The sequence below is a fragment of the Molossus molossus genome, unplaced genomic scaffold (genome assembly GCF_014108415.1).
Source record: "Molossus molossus isolate mMolMol1 unplaced genomic scaffold, mMolMol1.p scaffold_m16_p_15, whole genome shotgun sequence".
Classification (NCBI taxonomy): Eukaryota; Metazoa; Chordata; class Mammalia; order Chiroptera; family Molossidae; genus Molossus; species Molossus molossus.
This window is the reverse complement of record NW_023425350.1, coordinates 59,792,824-59,813,970: the sequence shown is the minus strand read 5'-3', so window position 1 is coordinate 59,813,970 and position 21,147 is coordinate 59,792,824. Positions and strand designations below refer to the sequence as shown.

At 39.9% G+C, this 21,147-nt stretch overlaps 1 protein-coding gene and 1 non-coding gene across 2 annotated transcripts in view; one reads left to right on the top strand and one right to left on the bottom strand.

The window, feature by feature from the left end:
• The window catches only part of LOC118630561 (catenin alpha-2-like), a 411,139-nt gene that overhangs the window by 274,863 nt on the left and 115,129 nt on the right, over positions 1-21,147 (bottom strand). The window lies entirely within an intron of this gene.
• LOC118631281 lies at positions 10,660-10,764 on the top strand. The gene has a single exon (XR_004959770.1). It is a non-coding gene; the product is annotated as a U6 spliceosomal RNA (small nuclear RNA).

Here is a 21,147-nt window from a genome sequence, read left to right as displayed (position 1 = left end):
ATGGTTATTCAGTAAGTAGCCACTCCCTCCCCTCCCTGTCAGCTCCATGAGAACAGAACACTTCCCCATGCCATTATATTGAGCTTTGGCCAATGGAATTTTAGGAAGTATGAAGTAAGTAGATGTCTGAAATGGGCTTTCTTGGTTAGACTTGCCCTCTTGTGCTACTGTCTTCTGCTATGACAGTCACAGATCAGCCCCTGGTGCAAAAAGGAAGAAACATGAAAGAAACTCAGACCCAGGCTGACACTGGAGCCACACCCAACTGAGCCAAGCCTGGTCAGCCAATTTCCAATCAAACTACAGGCAAGGAATCAAGAAATAATGCTTATTGCGTACATCACTGAGATTTTTGTCATTATCTGTTATTCAGCAATAGACACACAATGATGACTGTCCAAATCACTTACCTCTTCTGGTCTATGATAAGTATCATAAGTCTAAATAACGTAGTGGAAAGAATACAGTTCTGGAAATATTAGTGATTATTCATATATTTATTTCCATAACTTAAGTATCTTTTTTGCAAAGCTTTATCTCTAGGAGAAATAAGGAAACACCCATTAAAAATAGATATCCTAATTTATACTCCTCTGTGTGGAAGAACAAGATCGACTCACATGAGAAAGCGAGAGAACAAATCAAGTGTGTAGCCTTTTATTTTCCTAGGGATGAAATGACACTGAAAGGGGTCAAAGTTGTGCACCCCTAAAATATGCCTTTTGAGATACTCACTTTAACCTGGTTGCTAAGAAACAAAAAACTCATACAAGAATCTCCGACCCTCCCCCTTTCTGCTAAAGAGATTAAGATGAAAAGTCCTGCTCCAAGAAGGGACTCTTAGCCCATTCACCTTAGCATTAGACAGGAAGTTTCCCCAAAGAAGTCTCTTCATGAGGTCCCCCCATGTCCCACTGTTTCTGGGTTGCCTCACAGGAATTTGCCTGCCATGTGTGTTCTGTTCTCTTTACCTACCCGTAATTTGCCTAAGTTTCCCACTGCTACATCCCATCACTGCGTCCTTTCTTCTTGTTTATAATGGCATAGGCACCTCAACTGCCTAGTGCCTCCTGGAGTCTCATGATGGCTGGCACCCCAATTGCGCATTCATATAATAAACTCTGGACATTTCTCCTGTTAATCTGGCTCTACTAATTTGATTATGAGCCCAGCTACAAGGACTTAGAAAGTGGGAGGAAAATTATTATTTTTGCCCCCACTGTAGACCTCAAGCAGACACTACACATCTGTGAAAGCCATGCAGCCTGTTTTGCCTACAAGACGTTCTATGTAAAACAAATATATTTTTCTCAATAATTTAATTTTTTTACAAGCACATATTTCATTTGCTTTTTATAGGGAAACGCAGAATAGTGACAGGACATAGTGAAAAACAGAGGTTGGAAAATAACAAACCCATACATCAGTTTTATAAGCCCAAGAACAAGCTCCCAGCCATGTATTTTAATCTCTGAGATTTTCTTCTTGAAAAGTATCAAGTTGCATATCCACAAAAGGTGGTAACACAGCCTACATGGTAACAACTTAGATCATTTCAGACTCTCTCCGCGGGGGTAAGGAAGAGGCATGGTTTAAGATGCTAGCAGCCAGTTGCCATTAACAACAGGAAAAAAAAAAAAAGCAAAACCTGACAAAAAGAATAAAACAAGCTCCCTTATGAGCAGCTAAGGGTCAAGTGCCTTGTTCCCTTGGACACTGTCCTGATAAACTAAAAATCTCTCAAAGCTGGCCAGCCCAAGGAATGCCTTCACATGACAAGTATGTTAATAATAATAGAATTCACTGCAGAAATTCCCCTTTCCAAATGTTCCTGGAAAAGGTCTTTTGAACCCTCTGCCTCATCTCTCTGGGTTCTCACATTTCTTCTACAATGGTCCTTTGGCCAAGTGACAGTCCAAGATGCTTTCTAGCTGCCAGGGAGCCTCCTCAACCAGCCTGCCCAGGGCTTTAGCTTCAGATTCTTTCCCTTCACCAACACTGAGCACTGCTACCAACAAGCCCCGTGAGGCTCTATCACAAGACAGCCTAGCTCCTGTTGACAGGAACCTCAGAAGAAGGTAATGACTAATAGTGGGTTCATTCACCTCCCTCCACAAGTTACTTCCATGAGTCAGTTACTTAATTTAAAATTCGGTTTCACCATTTGTAAAACAAGAAGGATGATAACCTGACATAATTCATGAATTTGTTCTGACAGCCGATGAAATAATTGCATATGAAAGAGGTTTGTTTTTGTTTTCATTTTCCTTCTTTGCAAGGAGGACTACCTGATGATCCCTTTAGTTAGTTCCAGACACCAGTTAGGATGGGAGGTTGGTCAATGGAGATCCCACAAGGCACGATGTTTGAAAAGCAAGCTTTGTCGAGAAAATGAGAAGGATGAAAAAGAGAGAATGTTCTACCTTTCTTCAGCATTTCAAGAATGAGGCCTGGAAACACTGAATCATACTGTTTCTTCCATAAGTAATAGTAATACTGGCTAGTGACCGGGCATTATTATTATCTCACATTGACAGATAGGGAAACTAAGGCATACGACAATTAAGAAAGTTGCCCAAGGTCACAACATTTGAACCTAAACTGCCTGGCCTTAAGTGGGTGCTCATAACCATTATGCTTTACTGCTCCTAAAGACTAACCCCTAGGCTTACTCATACCAGCATGAGCATGGGGCCCCGAGCCAGGGCATGAAGATACAGAGAGCAACAGGAATAAAGAAAACAGGAGCCAGAGTCTCTGGAGCCTGAGAGGGAGAGGAAGGAGGAGGGACACAGAGGAATGTTAGATAAGATTCGGGAGACACAAAAGGGAGGTGCATGTGGAGGAGATGATGGGAAATGGGGCTTCACTGCCCAGTGAGATGGCACAGGTCCTGAGTTCAGATTCTTCCAGCCACCTGTGGACCTATGTGGGGAGATGGGACTGCTGGGCCATTAGGTAAGCAACACAGCACCCTGGCAAAGCCACGAGCAAGACCCTCGGATGAGTATTCCAAGTAAATGGAGTTTTGGTCCCCTAGTGTTACACTTGTCACTCTCCATGGCAAAGGGGATTTTACAGATATAATTAAGGTTACTAACCACTGGATCTTAAAATGGAAAGATGATCCTGGATTATCCAGGTGGGCCCAATGTAAAACGGAGCCCTTAAAAATACCTTGCTCCTGTCTTTGGACAAAAGTGGAGCAAGCGCAGAGATGCGCCAGGCAAGGCTGTCTGGGGAAGCAGAAGAGGAATGCAGAGGGACTCGCAGGTGAGAAGGACTGGACGCACTGTTGCTACAAGGAGCCACGTGGAAAGCGTGGAAAAGAATGTGGGTAGATTCTGGGAACTAAAGCAGGCCCTGGCTGCCAGTTAGCAAAGTAATGAGACCTCAGTTCTACAACCACCAGGTACTGAATTTGGCCAAAAACCTGAATGAAATTGGAATTTGATTCTTCCCCATCACCACCAGTGAAAAAATATAGCCGTATGAACACCTTGGTGTCAGCCTTGTGAGATGCTAAGCAGAGGACCCAGCCAATTCCAGCTGGGTTTCTGACCTTAAGAGACTCCAAGCTAATGCATTTATGGTGTTTGAAGCTGCTTCCTTGGCGGTAATTTTTTCAGCAGGGATCAAATAAATTGAGGTGGCTCTCAAATGAACGCGTGCCTCACCAGCACCTTGGGGGCGTGTTCATGCACAGCCTGCTGGGTCGCATCCACAGAGTTTCCAACTCATTAGGTCTGAAGTGACTCTGAGAAATCTCTTTTATTATTTCATTTTCAGCTTTTGCATTTGTAACAAGATGATGTTATGCTATTGGCCCAAGAGTCACTCATTGAGAACAACTGCTACAAACACAGACCAGGGCCACACAGGTCCGCAGGGGCGCAACGATCAGGATGATGCAGAACATCTCTGTAGAGACCCGAGGACCAGTGACAACACACTCCTCTTGATAGTAGAGTTATCACTGTAATTACTGTTGTTGTTGTACTTTCTGAAAGTTCCTTATGCTTTTCACAGATCCAACGCCTCGAAGTGTTTCTCAGTGGGGAAGTAGAATGCCACATCAAAGTCGCACATGGTTTTTCAAATCATACGTGCAACACCCCCAATCTCCCCAGAAGTTCCAACAGCTCTCCCAGAGACACCTTTTCTTTTTTTACATTATTTTTTTCACCTGAGGATATGCTCTTTATTGGTTTTAAAGAGAGGAAAGGAGACAGAGAGAGAGAGAGAGAGAGAGGAACAAACATCAATCGGCTACCTCCCATACTCACCCCTACTAGGGATCGAACCCACAACCTGGGTATGTGCCCTGACCAGGAATCAGACCCACAACCTTTTGGTCACTAGGACGACACTCACACCAACCAAGCCACATCGGCCAGAGACACCTGTTCCTGTTAGACTCACCGCCATAGTAGTGATCACTGTGGAGAGTGTAAAGCAGGGGTCAAGAAATACTTGTTTAGTAGAGAATAAATGTTTCCAAAGAAACTGTGTTACTAAATACCTGGAAATTATTCAAAAGCTAGAAAAATAAGTCTTCCAAATATTTTCTCTGAAGTACAAGAGTACTTCCAACTTTCCGTTGTTAATAAATAAAAGGTACCGCGAATATTCAGGTACCATACAGTGAGAGGGGCTTTTTTCTACCATTGAGTATGTGTGCATGTCAGCATCATAGGCAGGAGAAGAAACAGAAACAAAAACAGCAAAGGAGGCATTTGATCAGCCTTCAGATATCCCCAGAGAGTAAAGGGCACCCTGTTTCTCTCAAGACTATACTTTCCTGCAACAGAACAGGTGTAAATGGAAAGGGAGAGAGGGATACTAGGTACTCTTCCAGAGGTACCCTGTGACCTAACTAGAGACAAGTTCTGCTTTGTACTTTCCTCCACAACTTTGCTGAATTCAAGCTCAGTTCCTCTTACTTTGACTATAAAGAAGCAGGGTATTGCCCATTAATGTCCTCTACATAATAACCATTCAAAGCCCTGGCTCAGTGACCTAAATGCAAGTCACTGCTGCAATTATAGGATCCATCACCATTTTTATTCAACATTGAAGTGATGTGTAATTTCCAACTGTTTTTCAATATTTGCAGAGGAAGGGGGCAAGGCAATTATCTCTGCTACCATGAAAGAAAAGCTTAACACTACCCTCATGTATTAAAATACCTGCAAGCCCTCTATTTATGGTAAACCCATACTTTTTCCAAAACACCCGAAGAAACACTGCTGAGCAAAATATCATTCTAATAATTTTAAAAGGTTGTAGTAAGACTTCATGTCTAAGCATAAATCTCTACTAAAGAATACCTTAATGTTTTAGAAAATACATATTAAATAACTATCAAGCTATTATATCCTCTTCAAAGCCTCTTATTTCTTCCATCCAAATAAACAAAACTGCACCAAAGAAAACCAAAACAAAACAAAACGAAAAAACCAGGGAGCATGCTAAGAAAGATCCCAGACTCAATACTTTCAGGATGACAAGTTTAGACTAATAATACATAGCCTAGAGCTTGCTGATTAAAAAAGAAATAACCATGTCCATATCTTACTGAAATGGGTTTTTATACTTACAATAGCATACTCATAAAATTTAAAACTATGTGCTAACTTAATGGAAATTCACTACTCCTGGAGAATGTTAATAGACACTCAGTAATTTGACATTCAAAATGAAAGCGAGTATCTGTCAAATTCATTTGCTTGCTTTTCACTACATTCATAGCCTCATCATTTAAATTCATTTCGGAGCATCAACAGACTCAATCTACTCCTAAATTATGGCTTGTTTTCCACCCAGGTGTGCACATAAGTGATCACCAGGTACGTAGTGCTTATTCTATGTGCAATGCTATGTTTCCAAAGTCCCACTGGGACACAGATTTTCAAAATATACTTGACAAAAGGTTAAGTAACATCATTCTGCTGCCTCTTGTCCTTCAGCAACAGTGCAATTCAGATTTGAGCAATACATTTCAAAAACTGAAAATAAAAACTGTTAGTATTTCAGAGAACATATTCCGAGGCTTTATCTTTAGAGTCCAAAAGTAATTTCAAATTATTTCATAGGAACACAGCGTCTTTGGCAATTAATTTAGCCTGTGTGTGTCTAACCTCCTGTAAATTAGAATTCCACAAGCAAGGACTAGATAACGCTAATCCTCAACAGAATCTCAACATTTCATATTCAGATTACAGCAAAATAACCACCAAATTGCTCTCATTATCTTTTGCTCTTTAGTATAATTCAGTCCAAAGTACTTATGTGAAACACTCCCTTTCTAGGGGACCAAGATGATTACTTAACTCTCTTCTTCAATGAGTCCCAGGACCTCTTTGTAACGAGGACTGCACTCAACAGCTGACAATGGTCTATCAGATCTTATTTTTTTAACGTAAGTCTTCTGCTTTAGTCATGTTTAGACCAAAGTTCCTACCAGGGACACCTTCCTTTTCCTTCTCCAATATCCAAATACTGACATTCTCATGCTGTGTCCTCTCCATAACCCCTAAATTGCTACTGGATTTATAATCAGTCATAGAAGATCTTACTTTATTCTTAACTGGCTCATTATTAAGAAATTGCCATTTGTTTTACATAGGCCACTAGATTATAAACTCATTAGTGCACAAATAAAGACTTTTCCTTTGTTTCTACCATCTCTAGAATAGATTAGGGTGTCAGGTCCTTCATAAATGTTTGACTAGGAGTGCACATATAAAATATGATCCAAATATCTAATTCTTTGCAAGGATTCATTTTTTATCTTTTTAATAGTGGGATCCATTTCCTAGAGAGTAATAGTTGAAAAATGTCTTTCAGACAAAGTTTGGATGTATTCTTTGTTCGGTATAAATGATATCTTGGTATGGTTTAGAGAAGTAACTAATATTCAGGTTTCTTTTACTTACTTATTTAAAAAAACTAGTTTCAATTCTAATTTTATTTATTATGTTTTAAAACTAGGTGTCATTATAAATAAATAAATAAATAAATAAATAAATAAATAAATAAATAAAACAAAACATATGGCCCTGGCCAGTTTGGCTCAGAGGTTGAAGTGTCAGCCTGCGGACCAGAGAGTCCCAGGTTCGGTTCCTACTAGGGGCACGTACCAAATAAATAAATAAATAAATAAATAAATAAATAAATAAATAAATAAATAAAACTAGGTGTCATGCCCAGCCGGTGTGGCTCAGTGGTTTAGCATCGACCCATGCACCAAGAGGTCGTCAGTTCAATTCCTGGTCAGGACACATGTTCGGGTTGGGGGCCAAATCCCCAGTGTGGGGCATGCAGGAGGCGGCCAATCCAATCGATGTTCTCTCTCATTGATGTTTCTATCTCTCTCTCCCTCTCCCTTCCTCTCTCCAAAGTCAATGAAGGAAAAAAAAAAAAAAGATAAAACTAGGTGTCATTTTTGTTCAGGAAAAAGAAACTCAGGGCTTCCTTCAACAAACTAGTGAATCTACTGTGACATTTGATTCACTGCCAAGTTCCCCATGAGGAACTTCCTGCAGGAACTACTCAAGCTCTACACGTTGGCTCACAGTACTTCTTAGGCAGCGTCTGTCTCCTCACTGACCCACAATGCTGTCTGTCCACAAGGCCTGCTTTTCCCTTGTCTGAAGTCCATCTCATTAGAATGACTACCACATAATATTTAATTAAATACAAATTGCCTTGTGTTGATCTCTATCTTCTTTATATAAATTTGTCCTAATACACTCAGGGACAAGAACTCTGGCCCCTTCACAATGATTACCATAGTGCTGGGCATTTAGTAAAAATGTTATGAGTACTTGTGGACTTGATTCTGTGCCAAGTTCAAGTCTCACAACCTCTCTCTCTCTCTCTCTCTCTCTCTCTCTTTCTCTCTCTCACACACACACACACTGACAACAGTTAAAAATGCACCACCAATGTTCTTATGCAGAAAAGATATTTTTCAAATCAGGATGTACCACTGTAGAGGCAAATAGATTTTTATCTGAAGAACAAAACAAAAAGTGGTTTTGTTTCCTCAGAAAACCTTCAATACCCTAACAGAGAAGTTAAATCCCATATGCTCCAATTCTTCCTTCCTTCATTCACTTATTCATCCATTCCTTCATTCAGTGCATGTGTACTAACTACCCAATGTGTTTGAGGCTCAGATGGGTGCTATGGAAAACATCAGTGCTGAAAGGTGAAATAAGACTTGCTCTCACTCATTGGTTTGGAAAAGCAGGAACTGTCCACCAAGACAGAAGTACCCTAAGAAGAAGCTCAGCTGGGGATAGGCAATGGTAGGGTCATTAGCCTTCTGTTTCAACTGGGCACTTAGATCAGGTGACAATGCAGTAACCAACAGCATCAAATTTTTCTGGTATTGATGGAATGATATTGGGCAACAAATTAATGGTGAAATAATCAATGCCCTTTTGAACTGTGGCCAGAAAAATGCTGAAGACAAAAAATGAGCAAGATTATAAAACAAGCATTCAGGTAACCCCAGAATGAGGAATCAAGAGGACAAAGTAATCATAATATTAAGAAACAATATAAGGGCCCTTTCCAGTTACTCAGTTAGTTAGAGCATCATCCTGATACGCCACGGTTGCAGGTTCAATCCCTGCTCAGGGCACATACATGAATCAATCAACGAATGTATACATAAATGGAGCAATAAATCAGTGTCTCTCTCTCTCTCTCTAAAAAAAAAAAAAAAAAAAAAAAAAATCAATGAAAAAATTTTAAAGTATTATATAAAGAAATAAAAACAATATTTAGGTAAAAGCTATTTTACATTGATAGTGATTATAAGAACACTTAGTACTTAGAAACTTGTATTTTTTAAGCAAGTTCTAGTAGGTTGTTCTATTTTATTTTAAAATTCAGTGTTAAATTCATAAACATGCTGGTCTGTTAATAAAGAATTAAGTTACAGAATCACGGAGAAATTATATAGACCTAATTCCCTTGTTTCTTTCAGTTTACCATCAGAAAATAGCTTATTCCCAGGTCTAATATGTACATCTGTGGCAGCCCCAGTAAATGGAAGATGATTTGCCTGCATTGTGCTACCCTTGCCCCTTGCAAATGAATCACCAGATTTAAAAGGTCATAACACATTATAGCAATTATATTTGTTTAGAAGTCTTCTATAATGAAGATAGATATTTCAGCACTAGTGATGCTCAGCATATATACCCCCTGCTAAATCACCTTATTAAGCTTGTTAATATAAAAATTCATATGTGAAAAAGGAAAACAATAACCCAGGTTTCCTTCGGCTCATCTGTGGCATTTAAGTTTAGACTTATAGGCCCGAAAAGAATCTCCAAGTGATATATTTTTGTAAATACAAAAATAAAATGTACCCTGGTGTTTAGAAAATGCAAATAGTTCTCTGTTGAACCAGTACATTTCAAACTAGTAGTCCTTTTCATTTAGTTCATATTTGCATTTGTAACAGCAAAGATTTCATTGAACGCTCCTGGTCCCTGGCTAAAGTGTATTATTGTTACTATTTTACAGATAAGGGAACCCAAGTGCAAGAATGTTAAGTCACTTTCCCAAGGTTAATGGCATTCAACCGGGATCTGTTCCAACAAGCAACGCAACTTCCCTAGGTCACTTTATTTCACAGATAGCAGGTCTCGGGGGGCAGGCAACTTAAGAAAATATACGGCTTCAAGTCTCTTCACAGAAATATGGGGATAACAGATCCCTAATAGATTGTCTAAGGTAACTAAATTTGGGGGTCATTCCTTACCTTTCAGGTTGTCAGAGAAGACCAGACCTTTCTCACATGCACTTCTTGGCACCAATCTCAAAATGCACACGGACAGACCACAAAACTATTCAATATAGTAATTCTTTGTTTCAAGCAAGTTCAACCATTATCAAATAACTAAATATATGTGGGCATCAGCCACATTCCCTCTGAGGTGACCAGGATCACCTCAGGTAACCTTTCCATAAACTCATCACAATCTTTTCTCACCCGCTCACCTGCTTCTCGTTTACCTTATTCAAAATGGGGCTTGTGCCCAGCTGGTGTGGCTCAGTAGTTGAGCATCGACCCATGCATCAAAAAGTCACAGGTTTGATTCCCAGCCAGGGCACATGCCTGGATTGCAGGCTTGATCCCCAGTGGGGGCGGGGGGCATGCAGGGAGCAGCTGATAGATGTTCTTTCTCATCGATGTTTCTATCTCTTTCTCTCTTTTCTTTCCCTTCTCTCTAAAAATCAATAAAAAATATTTAAGGAAAAAAGAAAATAGGGCTTGTTTCCCTTTCTTATGCTTTGTTCTTGTCTGCCTTCTCATGCCTCAGTCTACCAATCCCAGCCTCTCTTTTTTATCATCAATGTTTTCCCCCTTTTCTGGCTCCTTCTACTCAGTGGACAGTCCTGTCCAATTGAAAAATGAAAACAAAGAAAAATTTCTCCATTCTACTCCTCCCTTAATATCTTGTATTTTTTTTCCCCTCCACAGCCTGGCTTCTTGAAAGGGTGGTCTATAATGCTCATTCTATCCCCCCCTATTCCCTGTCGCACAACAATCTGGTACTGCCCTCACAATCCCACTGAAATGAGCCTTGCAACATTACACATAATCTCCTAGTTGCTTAATTCAATGGACACCGTGTGCTTCACCAGCTTACATGCTAAAATTGGAAAGCCATGGGGAGAAGATCAGCATGGTCTCTGGAAAAGAATGACAAGCAAATGCATGTAGTGTCTCATATTTTTATAGTAGAAATTCATTTTGTTATAAATAGACGCATATCTAAATAGAGAAGATATTTGCGTAGAGAAGAAGTCTGGAAAGATATATATTGCAAATTTAACAGTAATTACGCTGGGTGGTAGGATTTAGGTCAATTCTTAAATTATACATAATTATACATGCATATGTATTTACATATGTTTGTGTGTATATGTGTAAATATTCAGCTTTTGTAATGATCACAGATTCCATATCTAAATAAAAATTTAAAAATAAATCACCTCAAAATATCCAGTGGCCCCATTTCACTTATCTTATTTGACATCTCAGCAGTATTTGACAATATTAACATTGTTCTGTACCCTTGGCTTTAAAGATATCACTCTTCCTCTTCCTCTACCTCTTGGCATCTTGTTCTTAGTCTTCTTGGTGACTTCCTCTTCAATCCCCATGCCCTTCATTTTGGTACCCTAAACTTCATCATTGTCCCTTCTCTCTCCTTGCTCTACATACAGTCTCTGAGTGGTCTCATTCATGTCAATGGCTTACATTATGCTGAAAACTCCCCAATCTAGTTCTCTAGCTCAGAGCTCCTGCCTGATTCCAGCTTCCTATATGTAACCATTTACTAAGTTTCTAAACATTTTAAATCAACATCCTTGAGAGTGAACTCATCATCTTTACTCCAAATTGGTCCACCCCCTGTATTCATAGTTCAATGAACAAAACCACTCTCTGTCAAGCCCTGTCAGAAATGTGGGTGTCATTTTTCTCTCTCTTTTCTTTTTATGTCCTACATTGAAAGGTTCATCAACTCTAATAAATTCTATCTCCAATGTTTCAAAAACACCACTTCTTTTTTTTTCTCTGTCAACACTGACTTAACCAAGGCTCTCATCATTTCTTCCTCTGATTGTTGAAACAGCCTCTTGATTGGTCATTTGCCTCCTGTCTTAGCCCCCTCTATTGGCTCCTCTATTCTGCAGCCTTATTGGGTTTTCTGAAATAGGAATTGTGCCATGTCACTCTCTGTTGAAAGTCTCTAATGACTCCCATTGCCTAAGCATAAAGTTGCAACGATATTTACTGATCTCCAGGATAGACCTACTGCTCAGCATTCATCCCAACTTCCATACTTTCTGAGGTCTTAAGGTTTTGCCCCCGTCACTCCATCTACAGGGAAACTCCTTCTGTTTTCTGTACTTGACTTATTCTCAGTTATCCTTTGGGACTCAACTCAGGCATCATTTCTTGACCTGCTCAGCCCCGCCCTTGCTGTCAGGGCACATCACTTCCTGTGCTGTACTATAAGTCACACACTATTTTAATTGTTCATTCATCTGCTCTTTCTCACTAGAATGTTGAGCATCTTCAGGTCAGGACCAGAAATGTAATATTAATTAAATTTAATAAGTATATAATTCGCATAAAACAAGCAGCTATTCCCACTGATGGGATGTGAACCAAAGTCTCTTGAACACATTTACCCACAAAATATTGCAGTGTCATTCTTCAAAAGTCACTCAAGTACACACGAGTGCATCTAAATGTATTTGTTCAACCCAATACTGACAGCTCAAAATTCAGAAAGAGCTCCAGGAAAAAATCCATAACTTGAATTAGAGCCGTGCATACCGACACGTGTAAGGTCTTCTGTGAGCGGGCACTCTGCCGCAGGAACGGATGGCCTGACTTAACACAAGGAACACAGCACAGGAAGTGGGAAATCCGGTTTCTCTGTACATCTTTATCTCCCAGCTACCCAAATGATTCTCTTGGCAAATCACCTGCTCCATCTGAAATGGTAGTACAGCACCTTCGTGCTCCTGAAAGAACCAGATGGATTGCTGTGTTCCCTTTAGCACCAAAACAAATAATTATTAACACTTCAGTGTGAATGCTTTTCAACAGATTACTTTCACTTTTTATAATACAAAACATGATATATTATGTATGATTATCGAAGGGATTAAGAGGTTCCTGAAAGACTACCACGGAATCCCTGTTAACCAAATTTAAATACTAAACTTCATGACCTCTCAACAGAAGGCATGGATCGCCATGCTCCAGGCTCCTCAATAGAACAGAGAGATAACCAGGAATCGACGGGTGGAACCACTGTCCACAAGCCTCCCTCCTCTCTGACCAAAGACAGGAATGCATGAAATGCTCCCTTTGACTACATGGGAAACAGAGGAAAATCAACGGCTTCAAATAGCACTGAAGACAGAATTATATTTAAAATATAATATAATTAACACAAAAAATATTGTATTGTCCAAATCTTCATCCAGTAACCCCTCGCAGCCTGCTACACTTTCTCTTAAACACAATCTCAGTGTCTTCAAATAGTATATCCACAGGCTCAGGTCAGGGCTGGATCCTTCTCCAGCCCAAGAAAGAGAATCATAATTATTCTATGGCAATTTTGTGCGACTGTCCATAACTGAAATTTCCATTTTGGCATCTCTTCGTTCAAGTTTGGGTTTGCTCCGAAATGAAGTCTGACAACACATCAGCTGGGGAGTTCTGGAGACTAGATAGACGTGGGGAGTTCAGGAGACTAGATAGATGTGTTACTCTTCCCTCTGCAGGATTGTTACTACCTGTGACACTACTGTGACAAAGAGCAGAGGATAAGAGAGTAGAAGGAAGAAAGGCACGTTGGTCTCTTATGACAACAATATATTCATTTAGCCAGGACTACAACTATCCTGGCTTTACAAACAGCCCGGGCATACCTCAACAATACTGAGCATCCAATGCCAGAACATAAAAAAGCAAATCATAATATTTTGGGTGGTGGAGGGTTTTGCCTTCAGTCTGTCAAAAATGCAACACCTGTGAGGTGCAACAAAGCAAAGTATGCTTATAAATACGATTCTATGTTATTTGCAGGCCAAACCCTCCTACCTGACATAATATGACCAACTGTTTTCATTTTTTTGTTGTTGTTGTTGTTGTTCAGATAGAGCAGGAGGGAGAGAGAGAGGAAGAGAGAGAGAGAAACATCGACATGAAAGGTACACATCGAGTGGCTGTCATCCGCACGACCCAACCAGGGCTGGGACAAACTGCAACCAAGGTACGTGCCCTTAGTGGGAATGGAACCCGGGTCTCTCTGGACCGCAGGCCGATGCTCTAACCGCTGAACCAAACCGGCCAAGGCCGACCGACTGTTTTCAAATAGCATTCCTTGTACTGAAATTGGTGGACTGGTGATACATGTGAAGGGGTCAGCCAAAGCTGAATTTGTCCACCTCCTACTTTTGTTAATCAAGTATTATTAAAACACAGTTATTCTCTGTCTTTTTTTTTTTGTATTGTCTATGGTTGCCTTCATGCTACAATAGCAGAGTTGAGTAGTTGGACAGAGACTGCATGGCCCACACCTGAAAATATTTGGTATCTGGCCTTTTACAGAAAAAGTTTGCCAGCCTCCTGCTCTGTACCAGTAGATCTTGATTGGCGGCTGTACCACTCAGATAATATTAAGATGCCCCAATCACTATTTAATATTATCCAGGGTTAAAGTCTGACAGCATAAAGAAAATCCCACCCAAAATGCCAACAGTGATCCTGTTGAGAAATACTATTCCCGCTCACTATATTAACCCTTAACTAACTGCACACGACCTCTCAGGCCACATGACTTGGTTTTTACATCACACGTACCACGAGTTTGATGGATTTACCAGCACAAGTAAGCTACAGAATAGAAGTATATTACTGAACACACTATTAATCCTCATGAGTTATTTGTTAACCAATTAGAGTAAATACATTTATCATCATTTCAAAGAATGTTTTTTGTAATTAGAACTTTCTGTTTGGGGACTTGTTTCGATGTAAACATAACAGTCTAAGTTCTGTTCTAAAATAAGTCGGCTTTGCACACAATTTTAATTGAAGCATATTTTATTTTATACTCATGAATTTTTAGGCGCTTTCTGCTTTCAATTTTACAGAGTAATTATAATTTCATTGGAGTTACTTTTATACTAAGCAGCTTTTTATTTATTTATTTTTGTTAATCCTCACCCAAAGATATTTTTCTCATTGATTTTTTTTGAGGGAGTGGAAGGGAGCGAGGGGGAAAGATTGGGAGAAAAAAAGGAACACCAGTGCTAGAGAGACACACTGCTTGGTTGTCTCCTGCATACTCCCTGACCCAGGCCAGGGATTGAACCTCCAACCCAGGTGCATGCCCTTTCCTGGAATCAAAAACCTGCGACCCTTTGGTGCTTGGGCCAACGCTCTCCCTGCTGAGCCACACTGGCCAGGGCACTGAGTGATATTTTATAAAGAATGTCAGTTGTTCTAATTCCTGCTTTCATAAAAAGACCTAAAATAGTTTATTGGAAAGAACTAAATTAGCCTTACATAGAGATCTAAATTTGAAAGAAGACACATGCATCTGAAACTATTGCTTTTCTTTCACAATCAAGAAATATATACCATTAACTACACAGTCAGCTAAATCACGAAAATCAAAGGGGTTTAAAAATATGTGGAGTACAATTTAAAGGATATGAAACAAATCTTTCCTCAACGGAGTGCACCGTATGTTCAGGAAGTCGTAATTTACCTAAAATTATTTCAACCAAGGGATCACAAAACTAACAACTAGAAAAACCAGCTGAGATGCTGCTTCAGGTAAGATCAGGTGGAGGAAGTAGGAAGTGGTTCAGAAAATGAACCATTTTAGAAAATAACCAATCAACACTTCAGCTCTTCAGATCTGAGCCAGTTGTGCTTTTCCAATTTGGAGCACACACAGGCAGTAAGAGGAAGGCATGAGGGTGCTCGCTCTGGACTTCCCAAGAGCCAAGCGTTTTCCCTGTTCACTACATCCTCTCGTGTTCTTTGAGAGTTAGAATTTCTTGTATATTTATAAAACAAAACCACCTAAAGCTCTCCTCAATTTTCAAGAAAAAAGTGCCCCTAACTCTTCCACTATTTAAAATGGTTGCACGGTAGCCTGGCTGGTGTGGCTCAGTGGAATGACCGTCGTCTCATGGGCTGAGAGGTCCTGGTTCGATTCCCGGTCAGGGCATATGCCTGGGTTCCCGGCTCCATCCCTGGTAGGGGGTGTGTAGGAGGCAATCGATTGATGTTCCTCTCCCACCTCGATGTTTCTATCTCTATCTCTCCCTTCCTTTCTCTCTAACAAAATCAATAAAAACATATACAATATTAAAAAAATAAGTAAATAAAGTGGTGGCACTGTATATATGAAAATGTTATGTGCCAACCCCCTGGTTAAACAGCAAATATTACTATGATGCTCCTGGGAGACATGCAGGGTTTTGTGATGTTGAGCAGTGGTGAAACCATTTCAGCTGGGAGTCTAAGTATAAATGACCCTACCCACCAAAAACAATGTAAAACGTCCATCTCGTGGGTCCACAGGCCCCAGAGACTTCATAAATACATATTTAAGGGGACATTTGCATGAACAGACAGATACAAGCAAAATTAGGAGATAACACAGAAGGTAGACAGCATATGGGAGAAAAGGAAACCCATCACCAAGCCTGTGCTTAGAGGGAATGCTGAGAACATACAACAGAGATACTAAGGACCCTGATCCAATGCAGAAGAGAAACAAAACGAAAAAACTGCCATGGTACACACAAAATGGGATCCCACAGCCAGGAAAAAAAGAATTCGGCCAGGTCCACAGCCTGCACAATGAAGTGTTTTAACCAGTTTTCACAGAGGAAGAAGTGGCCATCATCATCCAAATACACTACAGATGACTCGTAGTTTATCTTTTTGTGAGAGCAGTAAAATACACATAATTCTCAGTTTAGAGACGAGCTCATCCATTTCAAAAAAATATTCTGGTCACAGAAAGAACCTGACTGCCCACCCACACAGCACTGCTTAATATGTGTGAGCTGACTGTCTCCATCACAGGCCAGACTGCTGCCCAAAGGGGCCAACGGCAGGGGAGTGATGTCACTTTTAAGTTGGACTTTGAATCACAGAGAATGATTCATTATAATAGGGGGAAAATTAGAAAATACAAGCAGAAAGAAAAATTAGCTCCAATTCCACTCGCACACTCAATACACTTCGGTGCATTTCCTGTCCGACTGCGTGTCATAGAAAGTTTTTCTTTGAAATTGGGAACCAGCATGTACACTGTTTTAAACAACCCGTCTTGCTTGCTGTTTCTTTTATATTGTGGATCTGTTTTCAATATTGTTGTATTTCTGTGTTAAATAGCTGCATGCTGAGCTATTTTATCTAATTTTCTTGCCCAGTTCTTTGTGGTTAGACATGCAGGGTCTCCTCCTTGTTGTCAATGGGCCTGGGAGTTCACTGATAGTGGTGATTGAGTAATGACATAGAGAGGAGGTCAATACCACTGACAGGTGATTTATTATGCACAGTTCCTCACAGTTCTCGAAACCAGGAGGCATGACATGCCCTGCAGGACCACCTGGGAACACCAGGGTCAGGAGGCAGAGGGGAGCAGGGGGAACCACGATTGTGGTTTCCATGGCTGAGACAGGATAGGCAAGTCTGAGTAAGTTGAGGATTGGGTAGTATGAAATATAAGGGTGGTCCCTAGTTTTCTGTACCTGGTCCCAGGGTGATTTAGGGCAGGAGAAATAGTGGCTCGGTGTGTGAGAGTGAGACAAAGGCAGTGGATGCAGCGATGAGCTTTGAGCTGTTTGGTTGACATATAAAAGGCCTGCATCCAGGCATGTTGTTTACCATCTGCAGGAATTAGCTGGCCATGGAGGTGCAGTATCTCCAGGATCATCGAAGCACCAAGATGTCAAGATGTTATAAAATACATAAAATCATAAATATCATTATTAATACACCCATATGAGCAGATACCCAGTAAGCGTCCCTTCAGCAGCATTTTCTTGTTCTGTCATCTGCCAGGACACTGGGGTACAATTCATTCAGTTCACTGATGCCTTCAGCACCCGGTCCTACTCTTCTTTACCTCAGCCTCCGGTATCATCCCCACGATCGACTCAAAGCTAGTTTGTCTAATGTTCCAAAAAGATCACCAACATGTTCTCAAGATCAAAACCTCTGAAAAAGCATCAGTGCAAGGTTAGGCAACAAGTGTTGTTTACTCTTCCGCACAGACGTTGTTTTCATGCTAAGTGAGCTTTTGCATTCCAAACTTTAATTTTCATAACTTTTACCTCTGAAATTCAACGGCCGATAATTTATCTCACTGATAACATTTATAAAACATGATGCTCATGACTGCTATTATGTTTAGTTCTCATAATATTTGGGCAACAGCAAAGGCCAAGGTGGCTCAATCACAGAGGGAGAGTGTAGGGGAGATGGCATTTGAGAACAGGGAAGGGGGTGGGTCATAAGAGGGCACCAGGACCAGGGCGAATATCTGGACTTTATTCTCAGTGTAAAAATAAATGTGGGGGTTTCAGAAGTACAGTGATCAGCTTGTGTCAGTTTTTATCACACCCTTTACCACACACACGACTACTCCAAAGGCAGGCTATCACGTTTCTGTACAACATGCTGAAGGGCTCAGATGTGAAGACCGAGAGAGGATGAAGTTGCTGCCTATGCCGCGAGAGTAAAATCTCGTGGGAAAACAAAACCAAAAAAACTAAAAGAATGGAAATAATATTATAAGGTCAAAGAAAAGAAAATTAATTTTAAAAAAGTTGATGAAGACCCCCCAAAAAAGTAAGTCAGAGGTTATCTAAATTCCACTTGGAGAAAAATCCAACTGGAGAAAAGACCACTTTGCAGATTAAGTGATAGTCATGACTGAATGAGAAATGTGGCTAAATGTAGCTAAACACAGCAGAAACAATACAAACTGCTTCTATAGAATAAAAAATAATTCAGCTTGGACCACGTTCAAGAGAAATGTCATTAAATCTTTGAAGGCATGCTTAGATTTTCAATAAAATGTTTATAAAAAGAAAATTCCATTGTTCCACCATTGACAACTTCATGAACTTTGGGCGACTTCACCAATTTTAGCTTGTTACTTTTTTAAACTGTGTGTTTGAAATAGAAAAATCTAGATCTAAATATCAATTAAATTCCATAAGGACTTTCCCCAAGAATGACGTCTAATCACCAATATTCTATTTTAATAAATCTATACTATGTAAGCACATGCTCAACCTGTTGAGCAAATAATTCATCATTACATATTATAACTCCCTTTTGATTTGGCACAGTGTCAAGGTTATTCCAGAAGGAGTGTGATTCCCCTCATTAAGTAGAACGTCTATTTAAAAGCATGTGTTAAGGACATCAAGTATCAAAAACCTTGAAGAAGAAATGTTAACACATTCATGATATGTAGCTAAACACTACATAAACCAACAATAGACTCCAAAAACAAACCATCACTGGAATATGTTTGGGACCAGGAGTCTAAATTATGTGAACCACAAAAGATGAGCTGTTACAATACACTGTAGCGAAATGCCATGTTAATAGCAGCCATGGAAAATAAGAAGTAATAGACAAGTACTGTGATCTAACAGGGAGGGGACCACATGTTAATTAAGACAGAATGCATCCCGTGATGTGACTGTCATTAGGCTATAGACAGGCCAAAATAGTGGAACTTTACTTCATCTGTTCTGTGAAATGTGTCCCACACTCTTGGGAAATCTGCCACCAGGGGAAGAGGCGGGTAGCACTGTATGGGGTGAACCCACACAGCTTCTTTACAGGAACTCTGAGAACATGGATGCATAGCCTTCTTATTATTTGTGCCAAACCCTCTTTGGCATATTTCAACGCACTTCAGGAGCTTCTTCACCCCTTGGGCTCACATGATAACTGGTTTATGGGTAAGCAAAAGCCATAGCTGAAATAACTAAAAACACAGGCTTTTGAAGTTGGAAAAAAACCTGTTTTTTGAAACAACAGATAATTTATTGATGGCAAACCTATTCATATCTGTAGAAATGTTTTCCTTCATGTTTGAGTGGTGATCTCATCAGATGATAAAGCCAAAATACAGTCCCAGGGCAATGGGCCCCAACATTTCTTCCACAGAAGCAGTGGGGGAGAGATGGAGCTACAAAGGTAAGACCCAGGGACGGGGGATCTTGGAAAACCTGCATCTAACTGCACAAGGTATCCAAATTCAGAAACAAGATTGAGGACCCAAGCAAAAATTCTTTACCACTTTAAATTGTTAGTTTATATATTTCCATAAGTGTTCTGGAAGTTTTCCTTCCTGTAAGTCTCTGTACCTGTAAAGTACAGAGATTTCCAATATATCTTTTGTCCCCACATAATCATAGGCCCCATCATAGACCTCTCCATAGAGAACTCACCACACTAATTCCGGAGCAATTATTCTAAACAATTGCCAATGCTGTCTTCCTAAATCAAATCCTTCAGCAATCTGCCAAATGTCCCATCACACAGGCTGTTCAGCACCTAACCTTGCTTAGCTGTTGTCCACAGTACTCCTCATGCCTCCTCTAGCATACACTCAAGACTCCCAACATACGCACGCGCACACTCACATCCACAGGAACCAACCTGCTGTTCCTAGACACATGTCCACTTACTTATGTAGAATTAAGCAAAACTGTTCTTTTGTATGCCTCTCCCTTGCCTAGCAGACAAACTCCCAGTGATCTTTCATCTCTCAATAAAAGCATACTCTCTTCTCTCTTCTGTGTTTTGGTTCATACACCGCTCTGGGCAGAGATAATGAGTACTTGGCACAACAACCTACTCTTCATTTTAATTAGGTGTTTCTATATTCTTCCCTCAAATAAGCAGACTCCCTCATCTGCTTATGTGCCTGTTATACAGGGGACTTTTAAATCAATGTATCTGTTAAATCAATAATTCAGTGCATACAAGTATTTATGAACTTGAAAAAAATAATTTCCTCTTATTCTGCATTGATATATGCTTATACATTAGGAAATAATGCAAATTAAAACATTTCTATTTCATTGAAAGATGACAGAACTTCCCACTAGACAGCAAATAAGAGGCTGCCTCGGGCATTTACATCTTACAAACGCATAAATGAGAAAAAGAAAAGTAGAAGATTGCATTCATCTTGCATCATTAGTGATGTAATAATATTGTGAGAATACTGATATCTTAGAGTTTTCAGCAAGGTGTAATTTTTCTTTCCTTAATTTTAGATATACTTTAATTTTTTATTACATCTATTTTTAGAGTGCCTTTACGTGTAAAACATAATTGAATGAGAGGTACAGAGATTTCCAATATATCTTTTGTCCCCACATAAGCATAGACTCTCATTACCAACATCATTCACCAGAATAGTACTTATTTTTTTAATGAAGAATTAACTACATTGACTCATCATAATTCCCCCAAATCCACAGTTAGCTTAGGGTTTACTCTTGGTGTTGTACATTCTATTGGTTTGGACA